We start from the raw sequence: 7,262 nt of genomic DNA, 5'->3' as shown, positions 1-7,262 counted from the left end.
ATTCTCAGCTGGTCACATTTCCAGTTATTTACATATATCCTTTTTCTCTTCAGTACAGACCCTTTATCGGGTCCATCCAATGCCTAAGCACAGTTTAAGCCTCCAGTTTGTATTCACGGAAATCATTCTCTTGAGTTTGAGAACCTTCTTTTTATCAGTTCTTGCTTCTCTATGTGGGCCCAGAAATAGGTCACTCTGGCTTTGAGAGAGCAGATTCTAGAGCCAAGGAAAGGTGCCTGGGCATGTAGGGTTGGGGGGCATGCAGGGGTGGGGGGCACATAAGGGTGGGGGGCACGTGGGGAGGGGTGGGGGGTATGCTAGGGGGGCAGATATGTGGGGCAGGGGCGAGCTGGCCCAGCCCACAGGCAGAGCACTTAGCTGAAGGAGCCAGCCCCAACCCGGTGGGGACCAGCCGGGCAGTAGGGCACAGCCACTCCGCCGAGGACAAGCCCGAGCATCCCACCCTCCACTGGCTTTGCCTCCATTTTGCCCCAGCCCCAGCCCCAAGCTTCTCCCTGCCTGAGAAGAACAGAGAAACAATAACATTTAATTCACAATAATAATAGAGAATGACCTTCATCTGCAGAGGACCGAGAGCTAGAGATCACAGTCTGGGCTTGCTGAAGAGACCTCCCAGCCTTAGGTCCCCAGGAAGAAAGATGCTGAGAGTCCCTATCTTCTTTGGATGGAGGTCAGTAACCAAAGTCCCCTCAGATGGAGTCCATCCCTGCTAACCCTTCCCCTGCTGCAGTTTCCTGGGACAGCTCTGCTCCAGACACAACGGGGCTGAGTGCCCTTGGCAGGGGCTTTAAGTACCCACCTAGGCGCCCCGGCCTTCTCCCCAGCCAGGGGCCACCTCCACACCCACACTCTCAGGCCTGACTAGGACGCAGGACTCTTTTGGCCATTCTCATCAGACATTTTCCAAGCAGAAAGTGTATTTTTGTTTTCTGTCAATCCTTTTATCAAAGGGGTGCTTCAAAGGCAGGACACTCTGTTCCCTGCAATGGGGTCATTTATCTGTCCCACTTCCCAGTTCTGTGGGGAGGCTGGCTGGATGCTGATCTCAAGATGCCTTGAATTGTCTACTGTTCCTTCTTAATTTTTTAAAGTCACCTGGGCCTGAGTGCTAGGCCTGCTTGTGAGGGCTGTGGAGGGCTCTGCCCACCGCGGCCTCCGACCTGTCACCCACAGCCTGTAGCTCACACAGAACACTGCGTGGAGAACAGTCTTCAAAGAAGGCACTTTGGAGGTTGCAATCCTCCGCTCCTAAGAACTTTAAAGCATTCTGCTCACCCCCTTGAAAAGACACAGATGGTTACATGGGGATCAAGTGACACTTGACATCCTATCTTGAAATTATTGCCTCCCATTCATCTATAACCTGTGCTGCAGTCTAGGGGTTACAATAACAAGACCTCAAAATATAACAGCCCATCCCACAGCCCTGCCCACCAGTTCAGCATCAAAGGGAGGGCTGTGCATGCCATGGTGGTGTTAGGGACACAGGCCCTACTTCTATTGTTGAGACACTGGTCTTGACCCAAGTTCCTTCCTTAGGGTGAATTGTTTCTGGAAGATTCCTCTGTCTTTCATGCACACAGGCTCCTGGCAGGACCACCTCCAAATCCTCCATATGATCTGGAGTCCCAGGATAACTCAGTTGAGCAGCAAAATGTTATTCTGTGATGAGTTTCGCGCCTACCCCACAGGCACGGGTCCAGGTGCTCAGGGAGCAAGCAAGGGAGAAACACTCCACCAGTAAAGGTCCAGAGCCCTGCAATCAGCGTGCTGCATTTTAGAATCATCCACGGAACCTTTAAAACCCAGAATGCTCTCCATTCCAATCAAATTAAAATGAGGATGGGGGAGGCTTAAGTACTTTAAATGCCCCCAGTGATTGCAATGAGCAACCAAGCCTGAGAACCGAGGCTTTTGCACATTGTGTGTATTTTAAATTTTTATTTATTTTTAAAACAGTGCCTTTGAAACTCTAATGTGCCTATGAATCTCCCAGGGATCTCATTCAGGGCAGGCCTGACGCAGCAGGTCTGGAGCAGGGCCCGGTATCCTGCAGGGCTAACAAACCCACGCGGTGCCAAGGCCACCAGCTGCAAACCCTGCTTTGGGCCACGTGGCTCCGAACTCTAGTGTCTCATTTGGTTTCAGTAGCAACTTTCTCTGGCAGCTCTTCCAAGGTTGGCACGTTCCAGGACCAGATGTTGAGGCCACATGGTGGGGGTTTTAAACCTTTGATGCTCTGTAAAATAGCAGGGTGGACAAAGGAACTATACTGTAAATAACAACAATGAAGCAGGTGTGTCTGCATCTCAGTTTGATTTGTGTGCTCGAACCCAGCCCTGTGGGTTCCTGAAACATTTCAGATGCTTCAGGGAAAGAGCCGCTCCCGAGGAACGCCTGTTTACCTGCCTGTGTCCTGGAGCAGACGGTGACTCCACACAGGCCCATAGAGCCTCTGATGTGCTTTCCGAAACCCCGAAGACTTGGTGTCCCCTTCCTATGCCCAGATTGCACGGTCCGTACCCATTTCTCACACTGCTACCCCATGGAGCTTGAGTTCCCGGAGATCCTAGTAGAAAAGCTGAGAAGCTGAGAAGACAGTGCCCCGTGGTCAAACTAGATACAGAAAACACTAGGTTCAGCTATATTAGGCAAGCTTCTTCATTCTGGAATTTCCAGAGCCTTTAAAATGCTAAAGCCCAAGAAGAAGATGCAACGCAGAACTTTTCCAGACTTTTTTCAGGGAATTCTTAGTAACATCTCCCAGAAGACTCTTCCCTAGGATGTAGCTTGGAAAGACTGCTTTGGCCAGAGTTAAGCTTCTGATGAAACCTTTGATGAAAGTCACAATTCCACCCAGGGACCCACTGGCCCTGCAGGCCACTCACCTGGGTTCAGGCTGGTGCCAGGCTGTCGGAAGCTCCAGCTCTGGCCAGAGGAAAACAGCATTTGCATAGTGCTTCCCAGATTAGAGAAAATTACAGATCTTAAATGTGCGTGCTGGGGCCCACACCAGAAACCTTGGGTCTCAGTCCTAACAAACACCAGTCCAGAATTATAATGAGAGGAGTCTAATACCTAGTGTGGATGGGTTTCAGGCAAGAAGTTTTGTTTTTGTTGTTGTTGTTTTAAGTAGGCTCCATGCCCAGCTTGAAGCCCAACGCAGGGCTTGAATTCATGACCCTGAGATCAAGAGTCTGATGCTTAACTAACTGAGCCACCCAAGTGCCCCCTGCCAAGAAGTTTTCTGATTGCACTGTCTTCTCACTGGCTTTCTGAGAAGAGCTGTTTTATCTTGACCAGCATTCTCAAGGTGTGGTCTGTGGAGCCAAGCACGGACATCACCTGGGAACTCATTGGAAATGCAGAATCTCGGGCCCCTCCCCAAGGCAGTGAGTCAGAATCCTAGAATCTCTGGTTGAGGACCAGCGGTCTGCGTTAACAAGCCCTCCAGGGGATTACTGTGCACACTGATGTTTGACAATTGCCACTTGACCAAAGTGCCCCAAGTCACAGTATCCATCAAACCATATCCATCAGCCATATCCACTTCGGGTTCCTTGTTAGTCTTATTTTTCTTTGCAAGTTTATTTTACTTTGACTTTCCATTGCCTGCTCCCCATCACACAGAAATTGATGCAGAGCCAAGTGTATGTGTTGTAGAAAAACCACACAGCACAAACCCTTCAGGGGCCTTTAGGTAGGACATATACAGGATGTCCTGAAACAGAAGAATCTGCTCCATTTTTAAAGCCTCTTAATCATGTTTGGGACCATACTTCTTCCAGTTTCTAACTGTGTTCTTGGTAGGAGAAGCAATTGTTTTATGCCTTAAATCCCCAACGAGGGTGCTTTGACCCCATTTTCAGTTCCCATTTGCTAGCTCTGTACCCACTGAGGAAGATGCCTTCCCTTCGGGGCAGGGGAGCCACACTGAGTGCACAGGCAGCTCACCTGCGGGATGCAGCCAGAGCATCACATCAGCACTTTCAGGGAAGGGGACTGAGTACTGAACACTTTTAAAAGCTCCTCAATTTTCTAATGTGCAGCCAGGCTTGAGAACCTAGCATTAGGATTTGAAGGCTGAGAAAAACAAAACAAAATGCTTTGGAAACTGCCAAGGGCCAAACTGATCATGGCCGAGAAAAATATAAATGAAACAAGGAAGGTGGGTGCCGTGGTGGGACAGGGAATGAAACCTGTCGAGGGGGCTTTCCGCAACCTGACCACGGCTACTGGTTCTTGCACAGCAGGGTCAGGGTTCACTGTCATTCAGGCGCCAGCACCGCCTGGGTCGATGCTGTCTCTGTCTTCACTACACCAGCCCCAACTCCTGGGCCAGGGCCAGGTGCAGAGAGGAGCCTGGGTCTAGGCCATGATGCTGTGTGTGCTCTCTCAGATGTGCCCACAGGCAATCCCTGGCAGGCCTCGTGGGCCAACTGCCCTCCCCACAGCAGACTTCTGCAGAACCAGGGTACTGGTGGACATCTACATTCTTAGCCCAGGCGCCTCCTCTCTGCACCCCTTACCTGGGGCTTTGGCTAAGGCACTTCTCCTGACTCAATATACTTTCACTCCTGCACACCCCGGGCCCCCAGGGGCCATAAAAAGACAGGAGCCTTTTGTCCAGGGCTGCTTGGCAGGAAGATGACCCCTGCCCCTACCCCCACCCCAGCCTACACTGTGTGGGGTCTGACCCTCACCCAGTGATGTTGCCCACCCCCCAGCCTGCACTGTATGGGGTCTGACCCTCACCCAGTGATGTTGCCCACCCCCCAGCCTGCACTGTGTGTGGTCTGACCCTCACCCAGTGATGTTGCCCACCCTCCAGCCTGCACTGTGTGGGGTCTGACCCTCACCCAGTGATGTTGCCCACCCCCCAGCCTGCACTGTATGGGGTCTGACCCTCACCCAGCAATGTTCCGTGGGGAAAGGAGTGGCTGGAGGGCCAGTGCTTTCTTCATTGCCCCTTGCCCGCCCAGTCCCAGTGAGTGAATGGAGCCTTCTTGATTGTTACATTCAGTTTGGTTCATTGTCCTAATTGGCAGCTTGGACACCTGGCAGCTTGACAGACAGGTGCTCAGTAGGTCTTGGCTGAATGAGGAAGCGAATGCGTGAGGCAGGGCCTCCATCCTGTGGTCCAGAGTCAGGTCTCTGAGGGCGGGGGCCGAGGTCCTGCCACCTTTGCCAGAGCTCAGTGTGTCATCTCTGAACTTTGGCTAAAAGCGCTCTGACTCAGTTCCTAACATAGCCACAGTTCACACCCCTTTCTTTTTTAACAAAGTAATATAAAATGAACTGGAAGTCAGATTATCCTGATTTAAGGGTTTCTTTTATGAAATCAGATATGAGTTTTGCACAGATTGAGATGTGAAGGCAATGAAGCTCTTACCCAGTGAAGCCCAGAAGAGAGCTGTTTGAATGAATGAGCAAATACTTGAATGATGGGCACAAACACAGCAAAGACAAGTGTCCTGGGAGAGACCAATTCCTGTTGTCACATCTGCGCAGCCAGTGTTTTTACCCCTCAGCTGCCTCCCCATGATCTGCTTCGGACAGATCTCCACTCTCTTTGGCAAACTGCTTCTCTAAAATGTCCCCAAAGCACTCAGCACAGCCACAGCCTCGTTCTCAGTTGGATGGCAGAAAACAGCGACCCTCCTAATTTTCTAGGTTCTGGCCAACTCCCACTGTCACGTCTGATTGCAGAGAAAGGGAACAAAGAGGTGGGCCTGATTTTGCTCCGTGGGTTAAATGCTACCTGTGAGGTCCCTTTTATATAAGGCAGTGCACACATTTAGCCTTCCCCAGGTAAGGAACGGAGGAACCAAGACAGGTCTGAGAGGGCACCTGGTCAGTCCCTTGTGAGGCCTTCATGCCAGTTGCTCAAAGGCACAGTGCCAGGTCTAGGCAGAGGCTGGACGTGAACCCACTCCGCTATGCTGTTTCCTGCACATTTACTCAATAGTTGTTTACTGGGCCCGTTTTACAGGCCGGGCACTACTACAGGCCGGGTACTGCCGCTGTGGGGGCGGGGGCAGCGGGGTGGGCGGGGCAGTGTGGCTGTGGGGGCGGGGGCAGCGGGCTGGGCGGGGCAGTGTGGCTGTGGGGGCGGGGGCAGCGGGGTGGGCGGGGCAGTGTGGCTGTGGGGGCGGGGGCAGCGGGCTGGGCGGGGCAGTATGGGTGTGTGGGCGGGACAGCGCGGTGGGAGGGGCACTACTGCCACCTGCCATGGGGTTTTCTTGCTGGCGTGGCAGACAGCCCCTTAGATGTGTCAGCTGGAGGGGTGGGCATTACAAATAGAGCCACATGCCGGGAATGGGTTGGGGGCTGCTTCTCGGGCTCACACAGTCATGAGAAACATCAACCAACCATGAAAGGGAAACCCTGGGAAGATGAGGCAGCAGGGGAAGAGGGTCTAGTCTCTCCAAATCCCAACACAAAAAGAGTTTTATGGGCTGAATTGTGTCCCCTAAAATCCATGTTGGAGCCCTGACCCCCAGTACCTCAGAATGTAACTGTCTTTGGAGGTGGGGCCTTTGAAGGGGTGACTGAGTTGAAAGGAGGCCAGTAGGGTGGGTCCTGACCCAGTATGGCCGGTGACCTTATCAGAAGAGATCTGGACACACAGAGATACCAGAGGAAAGGCTGTGTGAGGGCACAGCAAGAAGACGGCTGTCTACAAGCCCAGGAGATATGGGATCTTGACCTTTTAGGCTCAGAACTGTGAGAAATAAATATCGGTGCGTAAGCCCCCCAGCGGCGCTACTCTGTCACGGCCGCCCCCGCCCCCGCGCATGCACACTCACACAATGGGCAACTAGGCAGAGGGACAAAACACTGTGCACAACACTTACAACAGAGCTAGATGGCAAGCTGCCCCCACACCCAACAAAAAGTTGGGGACAAACACCCACAGCCACCAGCCCTGAACCTGTGGGAGGAAAGTGGGAGGAAGCAGACTGCTGGGCCTGAGAAGAGAACCACATAGTTATCAGCATGCACCAACTCAGGAAATAACGTTCCCTGGGACTTTTCTACATAATCTCCTGAGGGGGCTTCAGACAACCAGGATGACTGCAGGGTCACGCACCTAAGACATGCTGGTGAACATGGAATGCACAGTTACCCACAGGACCAAAGCTAAGGGGGGGCCACCGGAGCCTGGAGCTAAGCCAGTGCAGGTCCCGGGCCATCACAGAGAGTGGGAGAACACAGAGTACACAGGGAAGACAATTCGA

Source organism: Halichoerus grypus, chromosome 10 (genome assembly GCF_964656455.1).
Source record: "Halichoerus grypus chromosome 10, mHalGry1.hap1.1, whole genome shotgun sequence".
NCBI classification, from domain to species: domain Eukaryota; kingdom Metazoa; phylum Chordata; class Mammalia; order Carnivora; family Phocidae; genus Halichoerus; species Halichoerus grypus.
The sequence above is the reverse complement of the archived record's forward strand: the minus strand, read 5'-3'. Positions refer to the sequence as shown.